This window comes from Castor canadensis, chromosome 13 (assembly GCF_047511655.1).
Source record: "Castor canadensis chromosome 13, mCasCan1.hap1v2, whole genome shotgun sequence".
Lineage (NCBI taxonomy): Eukaryota > Metazoa > Chordata > Mammalia > Rodentia > Castoridae > Castor > Castor canadensis.
In genome coordinates, this window is record NC_133398.1 from 113,725,527 (window position 1) to 113,743,105 (window position 17,579).

The window sequence follows — 17,579 nt, forward strand, 5'->3', positions numbered from 1 at the left end:
TATGTACCCAAATTTTTTTAAATACCCTAATTTAAAAAATTTTAAAAATTCATTCATTTAAATGAATAATAAAAGGAAAAAAATACAATAAAAATCCAAGAATGGAATTAATAAGGATGAAGAGAAATGACTTTGAAATGAGGAAAGATGGTACTAGACAGTAAGTTTCATGTGGTTAAAAATAAAATAATGCATCATTGAATTTAATAAAGAAGAGAGGAAATAAAAAAATATCCAATATAATAAATGAACAGGGGGCTGGGCTTGGTGGAGCACTCCAGTGCTCATCAGAGTTTGCAGTCAGCCTATGTAAAAAGTAAGATCCAATCTCAAAATACAAGCTGGGCATCGTGTGTCACACCTGAAATCCCAGGTATGCTTAACCAATGCTTACCTATTGGGCTGGATTGTCCACTTTCCTTGCGCTATTGTCTCTCTGCCCTTCTTCACTCTAGTCTTTTTCCGGGGATGTTGTCTGTAGGGACTACATCAACTTGTCCCCTGCCCTCTTGCTGCCACTTGAATTGAGCCAAGGTAGAGAACTGTGAGAAACTGAGGCTCCCTTGGTGGCTTTCTCCAGCAAGAACACTGAGAGAAGGCTGGGCCCACCCACCAAAAGTCATTGCTAAATTCAGGGAGACAGACTCTACAAAACATTCCCCACTTAGTGGAGACCCTATGGGTTTCAGCATGCTAACAACTCAGTTGCTACCAAGAAATTGAGTTATTGCACCATCTTTGCAAGCAGTCCCTTGGTATATAAACCTCCTGAAATTATTTATATTGAGTGTGCTATTTCTCATGAAAGTGGAAAAAATGTTGTCTTGTTTGGGGAGCTTCTAGAGCTGTTCACAAAACAAATTTTGTCATCAAAATGCAAGTCACCACTTGCCTTTCCAAAGTAGAATGCAGACCAAGAGCACTTACTTCCATGCCGAAAACCTACTGACTTTCACCAAAGAAATTGCAAATACCTAAAGCTTACAGCATTTTCTAGACTTTCTTATTCTGGTATTTGCAGATCCATAGCCTGTGAGATCATTTCCTTTGGCTCATCAAAACATGAATACCTACATGCAATGCCCTGCCCCCATTTATGCCATACAGAACTCCACCTTAAAATTCCCAAAGAAGTTGCCTTAGGGGAAAGAGTCTGACCTCTACACCAGCAGAGAAAGTCCTTCTCAGTATCCAGTCTTGCTTGTTGGATATGCAGATGTAATGCTGACAACCAGAAACATGAGGATAAGAAGTCTGACAGAGAAACAGAAATGATATGAAAAGAAGTCAGGGCAGCCAGGAACACCTAGCTACTTGGAGGTGTAATCCTAGCTACTTGGGAGGCTGAGATTGAGAGGATCTCAGTTTAAGGTCAGCCCAGACAAATAGTTCATGAGACCCCATTTCCAAAATAACCAGAGCAAAATGGACTGAAGGTGTAGCTCAAGTGGTAGAGCACCTGCTTTGCCAGCACAAAGTCCTGAGTTCAAACCCCAGTCCCACCAAAAAAAAAGAAAAAGAAGCCAAGGGGGAAAGATTTTTAAAAGTATAATTAATGTGCATAGAAAAGTATATGAAATTATTAAATTCATGAAACAAGTCATGGTTATCACAAGCGAATAATTACTGAAAACTAGAAATGAGAATATTGGCCATTTAAAACCCAATTCTGAAGTAAAAATACTTAAAAGAACTAGAAAATAAAGTCAAAGAAATTTTCCTACAATAAAAACACAGACGTGAAAATGTGGGGAAAAAAGAAATTCACTGGTGGAGGGGGTGAGTTCAAGACAATGTATTTAACGTATTGTAAGAACCTTTGTAAAGACCACAATGTGTTCCAGCCAGCACAGCAATAAAAAAAAGAAATTCACCAACAGTTAATAAAATTTTGAGCCCAAAATTGGAAAACCGAATTATCAAATAAATAATACAAGGAAATTTCCTAGAGATAAAGAGAAGTATCTTCATACTAAAAATATAAACAAAATATTTAGTATGTAACTCAAAAACTGAAAAGAAGAGGACAAAACCATCCTTAAGCACACTGATGTGGAATAGCAAACCCTTGAGAATAAGTACAAGTCCTTTACGGCTTCCAGACAGCCAAGTTTCTTGCAAGGGACGTCCTCTTGTCACCACAGCAGGCTCTAGAAACCAGTGAACCACTGTTTTCAAAACTCTCTGGGAAAATAACTTTTAGCACAGGTCTAGATCCAGAAACATGACCAAGTAAGTAAGTATGAGAGTAACAACATTGTGGGATGTAAGACTTCACGTGACTATCTTTGTAAACAGTTACAACCAAAATGTCAGACTGAATTCTTGCAAGGAATTTAAGATTATAATATTTACAAGAAGGAATAAATGTTCCCAAATAACAAATTAAGTCTTCAAAAAAGGGGACAGCATGGAAGTGAGATTCTTTCCCTACCAGCTACTAAGGAGTACTTCAAAAATATAGCAATCCAAATTATGTTGTTTTAGTGCAAAAGAAGACTGGTAGACCAATTAAATAGAAAAGAAACACTGGAGACAATGACTGTCTGAGTGAGGGACAAAAATGGACTATGATCAGAGACTGAAGATTAAAGGGAGTTTGAAAAAGAAGAGGAAAATTACTTTGGGGAGAATTTTCCTAAGGAGCTACTCCAGGAAAACCAAGGTATAAACAAAAAAGTGACATTGACAGAGGAACCAGTCATAACCTAGGAGAGCAGATATGAGAGACTCCACATTGACAGCATGAAGCTAGCCAGTCCAGATTCCAGTAGGAAAAGGGATTAAAAGAGGAGTGGGGTAAGGACAAGAATAGACCCAGGGATTTGTTTTCCTGACAAAATAAACTATCATAACTCAACTCACTTGCTAGAGTGGACACAAAACTCTTTGATAAGAAATAAAAACAAAAGATTTAAAATTTTCTCTGCTGTTCACTTTTGCTCAATAAACTTCTATTGAAAGTCTAGTCCTGACAAAAAGTAAAATTCCTCTTGCAACCCAGTGTCCAGAGACTTTCATGTTGACATAAAAGGCTGTGCGTGGTCTGACCCTGAAGGACTGAGCCGCTTGGGCTCTCTGCTCCCATCCAGCCAACTTCCTCCTGCAGCCTCTGTGCCAGCTGCTTCCACTGCCAGGATGTTCCAGGCTCTTACCAGGGTCCCCCTGGCCACCCAAAAATCCCAGATAGCATTTTCTCCCCTCCCAGGCCTTCACATTCTAAGGAGGGATGACCCCACTGCCTCCAACACACCTGCTGCAGGATGTGTCACTCTGCTGTCATTATTTACTTTCATGTTTGTCTTTTAATCATCGAATTTATGCATCACTTCCATAGCAGGGATTATAGTGCCCAACACATATCAGACATTCAATAAATGCTTACTTAGTGAACACTTTGATAGGTGAATAACAAATGAAACATTTTAGGCGAATTAATCCTGCAGTATTTTATATCAATTTTATTATATATAAATATCACCATACCAGCTGCTTCCACTGACAGGATGTTCCAGGCACTTACTAGGGTCCTCCTGGCCACCCAAAAATCCCAGATAGCATTTTCTCCCCTCCCAACCCAAAACTTCATGGGTTATGTTAAATTACTAAATTTATGAGTATTCATTTATACCTCCTGTTTCCAAAAGAATGATTTCAGGTTGACCAAACTATGTAAATTACCTTTATCTACATATCCATTTAATAAAAGAGCTTTTGTTGGCTAAGTGTTTTCAGGTTAAGATCTTCCTGATCAATAAAAACACTTATTTCCAAGATTTTGACTTTCTTCAGAAGCAAATAGATTTTTTTAAACAGTCTGACATAATGAAGTTTCCTTTTTGCTGATTCTTTTAGGACAAAGATCCAAATGCAGGGTAGAATACTGAAAAGCCAAGGTCTGGCTTGGCAAGGGAGGGCCACCTTCCTCCCTGAACTCTGATTTCCTCTCCAAGTGGCACATCTTTTTCATGGTACCACGTGCCTGGAATGATGACTTTAGGAGGGGGATGGGGAACAGATGTCAGTCATTGACTCTAGGTAATGAGATTTCATATTCTGTCAAACCCTGAATAGGACAGGAGAGGCCTCAGTAGTGGTTTCTCAACTGAACAGGTGTACAGGTCCCGTGCACAGCAGGTAGAAAGAGGCCATCTCAATCCCGTGTGTGGATGTTTCTAAGAAATTGGAAAGAGGCAAAAAAGGGCTGTACCATGACTGTCACCCCAGGAAAATTGCAGCTTTGGGGAGCCAAAACATTATTAATTCAAGCCACTGGAACAGACCTCTTTCAGAGTCCAGAAGACTGTCTGAAGGCAGGAGACAGGTGACATACCATCCTAATGATACTGTGTAACAGGGGTCACCTCCTTATTTCTTCAGTTCCATATGGTGTGTCATAAAATTTTAGTGCTCTTCAGCCAACAAAGTAATAACCACCTTATGGCCACAAGTCAAAAAATGGGACTGTGGGGTAGAATGAAATCCCATCTCCAAAACTAATGGCAAAAATCTCTTTCAAAGATGGCTCTATTTTAAGTGGTGTGGGAATAAAATGTTCCAGAATGTAGACATGACTTGTTGGCAGTTTGGACAAGTGTCCTGTTCTGGAGGCAACACTCAAGAAACCAACCCTGCTGCCTGTCTGGTGAAAAAACCCATTGATGGCTACACTTATGTCCCGACTGGATGGCAACAGGTTGACCAATGGCTCAGGATGATTAAATAGGGGAATATGCTTCTGGGCACCTGGAGTCATTCAAGATCCTCCCATCTAAGCTGTTCCAGGTCTTTCTAAACAGCAGGAATCAAAACCCCAATGTCAAACTCCATGGTTAATTCTTCTGCTGTCAACTTCGTTGAACTCAGCACATCAGCAAAATCTCAATCGTTTGGAATCGCTGGAGAGAAGGTTACCCACACTTATAAAATGTGTATTCCCTGTGTCATTTTGTTAGGTATCCTACTGGTTTGTCAGTCTTGTCCTCTCACAGAGTATGGTTTCTCCAACTTAAAAAAATAGTGGTTTCATGTTGATCAGGCCTCACCACACCAGACGTTTGATGTAAGCTGTCTCATCCAGCACTACGAAGTACTGAGGCTCTGTGGTGAAGTCACATGGACAAGGTCACAGGCTAGAATAAGGCCAAGGTGCAAGGAAAACACCTGTCTCTGGCACCGAAGCCCAGGCTCTGCTTATTGCATCACACTGCATCTGTGGTCATGGAGAAGTGTTGAATAAATCCAAATGTTGCCAAACAGAGCCTGCAATGGGCCTTATTTAATGAATGACAATAGCCATGTGCAATCGTTAGGCACCTACTGTTGCCTTTCTCATGGACAGTGCCAAAGCACCATAGCACACACTGAAAAACTGTCCACTTCTTGAACTGACATGTGCTCTTCTGCATTGTGGTTTTATTGGCTTTTGTTTAGTTTTGTGGCACAGGGGATGGAAGCCAGGGCCTCATGCATGAAGACCCACCCCCAGCCTTCCTGTCTTTGCATTTAATTTCTTAGCTAAGGTCTCACTAACTGAACTTATGATCCTCCTATTTCTGCCTCATGAGTAGCTGGGATTACACAGGTGCTCTACTATGCATGGCTCTATATTATCTTTTATTACTGAAGTAATGTAGAAGCTAAATTTCAACCCATGTCCCCGGGATCTCAAATCTGTATTACTGAAGTCTTAAATGTATCTTCAATTATGCCTTAATTTTTTTCTTCCTACTTGTGTGTTATTACTCAGAAAACTAATTCTTCCATCACCTTAAGTGTGCTGTGTGTGTGACTTCCCAAAAAGATGTGGATCTCTGAGAGAAGGCACACCAAGTCTCACTTGCTCAGCAGCTGGGCCTCAGGGCACCCTGACAAAGCTGGATGTTCTCAATACACTGCACACTAAATGTAAGTCCTGCTTTGGAGCTGGAGAACTATCAGTGTAAACCAAAAATATAACACTCTAGTAAATGTTCACTGTGGAGCAGGATATCGTTACTGGGAAGACTTTGCATGTTGGGGACATAAGAACTCTCATTCTAATATACTCACTTTTCTGTAAACCTAAACTTCCCTGAAAACAGAGAGCATGTGTATGTATCATTTTTCTGTATACACACAGACACACATATATATATAATTCTATGAAAACTGTGCTCACCTCATTTATAGACAATTTCTGAAAAAAATGGTTTCCAATTCACTGCTTTTCACCCATCCTAGATGGAGCCAGAGTAAACCCTACTAGAGAAACCATCTATGCATCATAAGATAATCACATGTGGGTCAGACATGAGGAAGAAAAAATGCCTTTGAAGGGGCCAGTGTTAACATTGCTGTATGGATTTCCATTTTTTAATGTGCTTGTACTACCAGTCACAGTGGTTAATTGAGAGAGAGAGAGAGAGAGAGAGAGAGAGAGAGAGAAACAGGTCATTCTTCTCAAAGACCATCATGAAACACAGGGTTAGTGAGGCAGGTCAGAGCTCAGGTTCTAGGAGGCAGAGCAGCCTGCAGTCCACTGACTATAAGTGCTACGACTGATGCTTTAAAAACAGAGGAAACATATATTTTTTGTCTGTGTTTGTTTATGTGTACTTTAAAAACATACTGCATAAAATTACAAAGAAATTAATAACAGGGCTTAACCAATTTGGAGGATTTGGAGGTCGCAGATAAAATGGGGGTGAACATAAAAATCTTTGTGCATTGGTTGCTAAGCCAGTGAATGCTTAACAACAAAATCTATCATTTTTAAATGATAAAAACCCAACACACAAAATAGCACAGAGTTCTGCATTAAATCTCCCTGGAGTCCAATCACCATTAGAAACTGTTTGACCTTGGATAGGATTTAACTTCCCTGAGTCACTATTTCATGTGTATAATAAACATAACACATTATTTTATAGAGTAGCCTTGAAGATTAAACTGTACAATCTCTGTAACATGCACAGACTACAGTAAGTACTCAACAAACATTAGCTAGTAACATTATCACTGATACATTATTAGTATTTAAGGAACCCACACATTGCAGAGTCAAGGAAAATTAACATTTAAGAGAACTTCCTTCCTTATTCAAGTTGTTGATAGAGCCTTCCAGCAATTTGCCACTACTGATTTGATATTTAATTTCCAGGACCTGATTAGTGGATATGCATATCCAAAAGCCACAATGTTATATACTCTGGTAGCAATCTTAATAAAACCAATTTCTTAAGAATGTCCAATACCTCATGAAAAATATCTACTTCATTTTTCTTTTCCTTAGGTAAAATTTTGGTTTAAAAAAATGAGGACATTTTTGAGAGGCTGAGGAAGCCTATCAGATTTTATCAAGAGAAAGAATTAAAGCTCTACAAAATTTCTCTTTGAACTAACTCAACTAATAAGAGCTTTTCTCTGAGGCAAAAGCTTTTCCTTGAGAAGAACTAACCAAGAAAACAAACAAAAACAGTATAGTAGAGATAAAGCAAAAACAAGGAATCTGTAAGCTCCCAGAAGGAAATCGAACAGTGCTTACTAGATTAAGTGCTCAAAAATTCAGTAGAAGTTTTCCCACAATTTCTGTAAAGTTCCATCCATATGGCTTTCCTCTTTTATTTGATAGCATGTAATATGTATATTTAAATATCCCCACCTTAGGAATATTTTGTGAAAACATAAGGTAGACTCACAATCATGTCATCTTATCATGGAGTTGTCGCTTTATGGTACCAAGATGACCACACCAGCTGGCCTGGGCTAGCAATCCTTTTCCCATGTCTCACCTAGTCAAGCCAGACTGGAGTGAGAGAGATTTCCTCAGAACAACTTTTAAATCTCACTAATGGTCTCCAATGCAATTTCTTCTCAATAGGCTGTAAATGAATACCATTGGATCTAACCTCTAATCTGATTTACAGCAATCAGATAATACATGAAAGAAGAAAGGAAATGAATGGCCTGGTCACCCAAATCAACTCTGCACGATGGACTGTGTTCTACAAAACCTCTCAGGAAGGAGCTAGCATTTCCACCTGATTCTGCTTCTCACCAAAAATAAACACAGGCATGCATGCACAAATAACCAAATGCACCATTTTATTAAATGGACCAAACAACGCCTAGATTTTACTTAACTGACAATCAGAAGCATATATTCAAAACATGTCAGTAATACCTGTGTAGTCAGTCAGTACATTACTGCAAATATGAGTTCAAGAAGTCATCCCAATGAACGGTTAAGCACACCAAGGCAGGTCCCTGAAGGCACATTTTGACAGGGACCTCAGATTGCCACATGTTTCAGGCTGTTTTCCAATGAGTTTACAAGATTAGCTTTACTATTTAATGACAATTTTTTGATTGTCATTGGCACTCTAATCACCTTTTCTTCTTGAGCCAATCAAATTTCATAATTTTTAATGTAAAAAGATTTAATTCTGAGTTTCTGATTAAATTACACAAACTCCTAATTAACTATAATCAAATTGTACAGCAGGCAATGTTTAAGTTACAGAATGGAATATTTGTCATACTTTGAAGCAACCACCCCTCTCTAGGGATTTACCAAGACTTGTTGGGGTTATTTAATCCTCTCAGGGCAAAATCATGAGTCACTGAAAATATACTGAGACACCAGGCTGGGTAAAGTTTGTGAAAAAACTAGATCAAAGACATGTACTCTATTCATTTAAGTGTAGGTAAGGTGGAAATCTTATACAATAAAACAAGAATCTAAGACTTGGGAGTCTTGGACTGCCCTGGAGCTTATCCTGGCCTCCCCTCCTGTACAAAACACTGAAATTTAAAATAGTTTCTTCTCAATCAAAAGTTAAAATTGGTTGGGTAAAGTCTTAGTCTTTCCACAAATCCAACTCAACTCAGTTCAACACTGCAAATAATAATTAATAAAAAAGTGATCCCTAGACACTGATTCATTAAACAATTGTCCAAAGACACATTTATCAGTCCTGTCTCTCCTAGGGTCTCCTCTTAGGCTCTTTTTCACTAAGACCTTGCTGTGACACAGACACCATCACCCACATCTCCTGTTCAGATTTATGCTATCACTAGGCTTAAAACGAAGGTTAAACTTTTTAAAGTGTTGATAGAAATTTATGAGAAAATATCTAGTTTCTCAGCTCAGGAAAAAAATGTAAGTCATTTGTAGAAATCAAATGAAATCATTACAAATTACTCTGGTCTCCCATAGCTGCTGGTCATTAGTGGTAACTAGCAATATAAATTTTCAGAAATCCAATCTCATAGCTAATCTTTCACCAAAACTGTGACCAGTCAAAAATCAGTCTTGTTCTTACATTAGCAGTCAGAAGTAGCCTAACTTGGGCACAAGAGACACTCTCCATATGGGCCTTCCCATGTCCACAGAACTCAACCTCTCTGTCGTTGGGGTTATCACTTCCTGAAGCCTCAAATACTGAGGGAGTCTGCTCAAACTTGACCTTGCTTATGAGACTCCATTGTGGAGACAGCTGCAGTCCTTAATAGCAGTTCAGCACCTACCGTCATGGTGGCTTCCACCTGCAATCTTCGCTTCTCAGGAGGAGGAGGCAGGAAGATTTCAGACTCAGACCTGCCTGGGAAAAAGCAGAAGAGTTTCAAAAACAACGGAAAGCAAAAAAGAAACAAAAAAACCCCAAAAAGACCAGGGTGTGGCTCATGTGGAAGAGCCTTGCCTAACAGCAAGAGGCCTGGAGTTCAATTCCCAGTACAGCAGCAAAAAAGAAAAGAAAAATAAAGCCACAAATCTCTTCTATCAAACAGTCAACAAAATAAAACAGCAAATGATCCTCTCACCCTATGCTTATGGTAGGAAACACAGAAAGAAATACAACTTTAAACTTAGAGACACATATACACTTCTCTGCGACTCTCATCGGTGCACAGTGACAAACTGTGAAGACCTCAGAAGTGAACAGCACTTCACAAGAGAATACTGATGTTCAATAGAGCCATTTACACGTTTTTGCTTGGTCCTACATGTGGCATGCAGCTTCCCCAAAATCTCTGCCACTGAATTAAGAAGTGTGGACAGGGTCATTGCTCTCACACAAAGTTGTCTTTGGAAATAGTCTCAATAAGAAGAAACCTTGATCAGAGAGGCAAGAGGAAAGAAAAATGGATAAAATGGTGTTTGAAGGTTTTTCCTGATTTAATGACATGGAAAAGAGAAGATGCAGTCCTCCAGAACAGAAAGACATCAATTTAAAATACAGAATAACTGATACTGCTGTGCATCAGCACACAGCACAGAAAATGAAGCAGGGACAGCTGGAGAAAGTATTTAACATCCTGGGTGAATGTTATCTTTTTGTGTTTTTGTTTTTTTGGGGTTTTGTTGTTGTTGCTGTTGTTGTTTTGATATTGCCATCCTCCAGAGCAGCACCTAGAAGCCCATTAAAAAATGAGATTGGTTTTTGATTTTTAAAAATTAAAAGCTTTATTGAAATATATTTCACATACTATAAAATTAATCCTTTAAAAAAGTATACATTTCAGTGAGTATTAGCATATCCCAAGTTGAACAACAAAATAACAATCACTACAGTCTAATTCTAGAACATTTCCAACTGCCTTTTTTTCATTTTTGACTCCCCATTTCTCCTTATTTTATTTTTTGTATTGTTGTGCTGGGGGGAGGTACATTGAGGTGTTTACAAAGCCTCTGGCAATATATTACATCTATCATACTTGAATTCATGCCTCCTCCATTCTCCTTCCCCAACACCATTCCTGCACTAGTTTCAGCTGGTACCATTTTTCCATTTACATAAATTTCTACCAAGTTTTTGCAGAAGAAATTAAACTACAGAAAGAACCAACTGGTTCACTCCACTGCCAGTCTACCTTCCACCTTGCTGGGGCTTTAATGGCACAAATCATTGATGCTGCAATGTAAAAAAGCAGTCATCAAAATTACCAACAGAGAAGAAAACATGAAAATAAAGAGATAGAAGAAGAAAGAAGAGCTTCGGTGATGCCATATTGACCTGCTGGTTTCCCTCACATGAGTCAGAACTTTGGTGGGGGGATCCCACCCAAAGCTGTAGGGTGCACAGGATTTGCTAAGCCAATCATACCAAATTTGTCCCTTTTAACAGTGATTGGCTTAAAAACCATGGCTGTCTATCAGCTGATAAAAGGATAAATAAAATGTGGTATAGCTAGGCTCTGGAACACTACTAGCAATGGGTGGAAACAAAGTATGGATTCCTACAACAACTTGGATGAATCTTGAAAACTTCACACCAAGCAAAAGAAGTCACTCACTGAAGACAACATATTGTATGATTTCATTAATGTGAAGTGTCTAAAACAAGCAAATCTAAAGAGACAGGAAGTAGAGCAGTGGCTCCCTGGGTTGGGGGATGAGGGGAATGGGGGCAATGGCTAAAGGGTGGGGAATTTCTCCTGGAATCAATGGTGATGGATACACAACTCCACGAATATGCTAGAAATTGTTGAATTGCATACTTAAAATGGGTGAATTGGATGACATGTAAATTAGATTTTAATAAAGCGGTTCAAAAGGAAAAAAGAAGCCAAAGTTGAGAGTTCCACGAAATCCCCCGGTCACTTTCATGCATTTATCCAATCAATAAGTACTTGTTAGGTGACGTGCAAGTCAAATATTATTCTTGACATTGAAAATGGGACAGGAAACTAAACAAGTAAAATCTCTACACTGGTGGAGATTATGAAAAATAAGCAATGGGAACATTAAGTAAAATGTACAGTTGGTTGGGTGGTAGTAAGTGAACTGGAGAGAAACAGAAACTCTGAAGTTTCTGTGATTTTAGACACAGCTGTGAAGAAAGCCCTCCTCAGTAAGAAGGAGGTGACATTTGAATAAAGGCCGGAGAGAGGTATTGGTGCAGAGAGGAACAAGTAACCTCATTCCACCCCTAGGATCAGAAAGAAAGAATGGACTTTGTGTTGAATTATTGGATGTTAAATGGTTAGAACAAAGCCAATCTCCTCTCTCTCTCTCTCTCTCTCTCTCTCATACACACACACACACACACACACACACACACACACACATACACACATTCAGATGTGAAAGATGAAGAACATAGCCCCCAAAACTACCTGCCACAAACACAAACAATTCTGCTATTGTGTGAAGCCAGCACAGGACAACAGAACAAGCACAGATTTCTGTCATATCACCAATTGAGTCCCACCACCCTTTACTTCTCCACATCCAAACATGTGACCCAATTCATTTTCTTAGTGTTTGAAGCACATTAAACTTACACCCACATCTTCCACAGGGAAAGCACAAAGGTTTCTTTCCAAAGGATTCCTCTCATTCTTCCTTATCACCCCTGTGGAGAGTGGGCTGTAGGACTGAGTATACGAAGAGAAGTGTGTGACTCTAGCATCCACTAAGCCCAGCCACTAAAAGAGAATAGAGTGGTCCAGGGAAGAGAGGTTTTAGGTCTTCCACAACTCCATCCTCCCTTTATCAATTATCTGAACCAAAGTCTATTGAGTATTTCCTATTAGAAAGTAGTGTGTGACATGCCAAAACCACAACATTTTACCCTTTGTGGAGTGTGCCACCTAGAAGGAAAGATAAACAGGTAAGTAAACAGACAATTGAGCAAAATAACCACTAACTGTTCCATGAAGGAAAGACTCTGAGAGCTGAGAAACAGAATAGGAAGGAAACTACTCAGATGATGATCAGGAAAGCCCTCTCTAAGGAGGGGGAGGACAATAGAGCCCCATTAGTGTCCCCACTTGTGACAAGGTGAGCAAACACTATCACTAAATGGAGAAGAGAGAGATACAGTGTGCCAATGGTATACCTTCAGATTCTTAAGGAAAATAACACAGAGAAGCAAGTTCATCCTTCTGAACATTTTAAGTTAGTTCTATTGTGCTGAACAGACAAATTTGTCCTTAAATGAGAAAATTTCTTACATGAAACTTTGCCAAATATCAGGACCAGAGAGATATAACAATGGTGGCACAGGGTGACTTAACACAACAGAGAGAATGGACACTGTGGTTTACTAAAAGATATAAAAATTCAAATCCTCTTAAAAATATATTCTGCCAGTCCAATAAAGTATGTGTGACCAACTTGCATAAGGAGACTGTTGGAGACTTAGGTTAAGGGTCCCCTCCAGTACCTTTGGGCATCTTTGGGAAACATTTAAAGTAAATGTTGCCATTTTTAAAAGTAAAAGGCAAAGACTGAGAACTATACCAGTGGAATATTGTGAGAAAAAATGAGAAGAGTGAAATCTTTGTCAGAAGTTGTGAAGAAATAATACCTCAGTGTACCTTTATTGGAAACATGACCTTAAGGGAGAACAGAGATGAAGGGGACTAAGTGTCATAATTGAGATGGGGAGGGGTGCAGAAGCTTTGCACAGGCTCAGATCATCCTTGGGATGGAAGAGTCCAGCAGAGGACAATGGGCAGCTGGGGAAGCTCACCGTCTCCTGTGGAGTACGCTTGCTTCCATATTATCTCCCCTGCTGCTCAACAGTTAGGAGCTGGAGGCTGAGACACCACAGCATGCACAAAGGAGGCAGAGCTACACCTCAACAGTTATGTGCCCAGTTTAGATTTTTACTATGCTATCAATGTCAGCATTCCTTTTTTCCATTTTGGTGAAAAAATATGGTGCTATAAGCACAAGATAGAGAATAGGGACTGGAATTGGGGTATAGGATAGGAAATGTCTGATGGAAAATGCAACTCACACAGTGCATCCTTAGCCCAGATATTTTCATACACCCTGGACCAGTAATTGTATACTCATGGATTTATTAAAGCTACAAATAACTCAGTGCAGCTTCTCCTTGGGGCTCATTCTGAGCTCACCTTCCAAAGGAGCTACCTAAAGAGTTCAGGGACCCTAGAAAAAGAGGCTAAACTCATTAACCAATGTTACCATGTTTATATTTCAGATCAATAACTACGACTGTGAAACTCCTATTCTTGAATTCTGAGATATCTAGAAAAAAAGAGCTAGAATACAAAGCAAAGGAGAGAGCAAAGGGAGGAGAATGTGAGCTCTACCTCACATTCAGATCAGGCTGCAGCAGCAAGATGTCAGCAACTGGGTGATTTTCACACAGCAGACATTCATTCTTCACAGTTCTGGAGGCAAGAAGTCCTGGATCAGGAGATTAGCACAGTTGCATGTGCTCTCTGTTCTCTCTCTCTCTCTCTCTCTCTCTCTCTCTCTCTCTCTCTCTCTCTCTCTCTCTCTCTCTCTCCCTCCTGCTTATAGATTGCTGACTCTTCACTCACATGGTAGAACAACAATCAGCTAGCTCTCTCACCTCTTTGTAAGGACAATAGTCCCACTCCTGAGGGTTCCACCCTCATGACCAAAGGCTTCACAATCACACTGGGAATAAGTTTGAGCAAATGAGTTAAGGGGAGAGTGCACAAACATCCAGTCCATTGCATGGACCAAAAATTCCATGAAGATATAATCTTTGCCTTGAAACTATTAATAATGTTGTGAAGAGTTCAAAACTGAAGCGTATGAAGGTGTTAAATAAGAACAAATAATTAAAACTCTCAACCTTTATAAAATACCACCCTATCTCATCTTCCCCTTGCAACATGTACCAAACATAAATCACCCTCTCATGAATTGAAGTCAACATCAACATCTCAGTTACCACAATGGGGTGTCAAGGATTTAGGATGATTTGCTTCCTCAAACTTTATAAGAAATATTGCTCATTGCTTTAAGTAGGGCTGGGAGGAGGTTGAGGGGGACAGAATTGTCACTATGAATCTCCCTTGTATAATGAATTGTGTATCCTAATAAAACATTTTATATTAAAAAAAAGGATATGCTCAGTGAGCGAGGACATCATCAGCATCAACTAGCTTTATATTTATTCTGAACAACATTCACCACTCAACCAAAAATACCAAGGGGCAAAAGGAGACCAACATAACCAATAAAACCCAAGGAGAAAGTCCAGAGGGAAAGACTTTAAGAGGCTCCAGATAATGGAGTTAGCATAGACTTCAGTTAGGCTTGGTGTGTTCTAGGAGATAAAAGAGAAGTTTGAGAATTCCAGTAAAAAACTGGCACTTACAAAAGAAGAACAAATGCAAATTCCACAGCTGAGAAATACAATAACCAAAAGCATGAACTCAATAAATGAGCCAACAGTAGCTGACCAGGGAAGACAGGTCAGAAGAAAACATCTAGAGTGAAGCATGGAGCAAAAAATCATGGAAGATAAAGTGGGGGGAATACAAAGAAAATGATTGACGACTTAGAGTTATATGCTCCTCAAAATGAAGACATTTTCAGATGAGTTAAAAATAGGAGAATCCACCAACAGCAAGTCCACTAATGGAGAAATTAAAGTGTGTTCTCTGATGAAAAAGTGTCAACCATATCAAAATATATAACATTTGTTAGGTGGAGGATATAAGGATGCATATTAAAGCTGTTGAATAAAGGGGGAGGGGGGAGGGAAGGGGTTGAATGGACCAAAGTAAAGTACACCCACAGCAGGGGTACACTGAGAAAGCCCCTTGAACATTTATTCCTTGACTTAGGAATTAATAATGAAAGACAGTATAAAATAGGGAGTACTTATGGAAGGGGGACCCTGGGTTTGATTATAATACTACAAAAAAAATCCTTATCCATCTCCTGTCCTCTAAGCTCCAATATTATCTGCTCAGTTTTGTGGAAGAATGGCTTTGCTGTTCACTGTTACTGATGTCTCCCCATCAGTTCTTTTTTGTAGTTGCCAGTTACCCTGTAGAACAGAACAGCCCTAAGGCTGCCCTGTGTAGGAACCACTGGAGGTACCAGTCTTCCTGATCCATTCAAGAACACAGTTCCGATCTCAGGTCACCTCACGTTGATGTTCCTGAAGGAGGGATTTAAGTGCCTAATTTTCAGGAACATTCCAGCACATGTCCAAAGTCACATGGATAGAGATTTCCTGGGTGATTTGGTGAGGAGGTACAGCACAGATACCTTGAAAAGTGTTACCCACTGTGTTAAATTTGAGAACGTGTTAACTTAAGATAATACTTAAGATAAATGTAAGATTTATCACATTAAGTAACCTGGAAATTCACTGATAGAAATAGAAGTCTGGACACTGTTTCTGGAGTAACATTCAACATACAGTCAGCAAATCAGTGCACTGACACAATGTGGATTAGGAATGACTGAATTTACTCTATCCTGCATGATGCAAGCAGAAGGCTCACAGCCCTCATCCCTGCTTGTGTGAGGCCCCAGGCAAACATCCCCCTGCTAATGGCTATGCAGTGATTCAGAAATGACAAAGGAAATAGAAACCTTCAGGTTGTACTAAAACCCATCAGAGATTCCAAAAGAATAACCAAACCATCAAGCCTTAAGTCCAATCACTCCAAGCAAAAGAGAACAAGCCTGGCTTCCTTGGGTTCCAATTTGCATCACCAAGTCGGTCCTTGATAAGCTACAAAATATTCAAAGCACCTTTAGCATGCAAAGATCTGGGGAACAAAGGGAATGAGGAGACTCACAGATATGTGATTACTCAAGTATGCTTTCATGCAGTAAATAAATAAGAAATGGTATTGTATTTACAAAAAAAATTAATCTACCCCCTCCAAACCAAGGCTTGTTGCACTGATTTTTAAATGATAGCACTGCTAACACAGAAACACTATCAATTTGCAGATCAGTGTGGACGTTAAAGAGTGTCCTTTAACTGAGGACACTGAGGTAAGTAACAGAATTGTTCAGCCCTACAATTCATCCTACATTTGTTTATGTTCCATACTCCACCCAGAAAAGTCTTTAACTATGCAGGGAAATAACTGCTCCCTCAAAGGGCATTGGTGCTAACCATAGTGTGCACAGCTGTGAAGCGAAAGGAAGATATTCTGTGACAACACTCTGTGACATTCACCACAAATTCCCCACCTACAGTTCCTGGAGCTACAAGGTAAAGAAGACTTTCCTAAAAGGGCAAGCATGACTCTCTGGGAAGTGTTTGAAAGTGTCTACATATTCTCCTCTCTGAGAGAAGGAAATTAATACCACATAACCACCACGTTTAATGTGTGCTGATAGCTCATACCAAAGTGAATAAAGTAAAGCAGAAAAGGGTCCGACAAACAAGTTCTTTCTGAAAAACAAATTTAGACGCAGTCCCCCGATTCCATCAGACACTCTTAGCCCTTTCACCATCTTCACCCAGACAGTGTCTTCTCTCAAAAAGGAAAGATTCCTAAGGAAGGCAAAATTCATCACAAAAGTTCAATTCCAAAGCAACCTTCTTCTACTCAGGGCTGATTTGCCAGACTCATTTGAGCTGATGTTTAGGACACCCCAAGTAGGGCTGAATAAACACTATTCAGTGAGTTAACTGAACCTCCTATCCTCCTGCCAAAAATGGAGGTGAGGAAGCACAAAACTGGCAGAAAAAAAGGAAGGGATAGTGTTTGCCCATCCAGGAATGTCCACACAATGATACCAGCAAGAGCCTTAAAGAGCTCTGTAAGTGATTTCTAGAGCAGAGATCACCATCCTCAGGCCAGCTCAAGAGTGACAATCGTAACAGCAG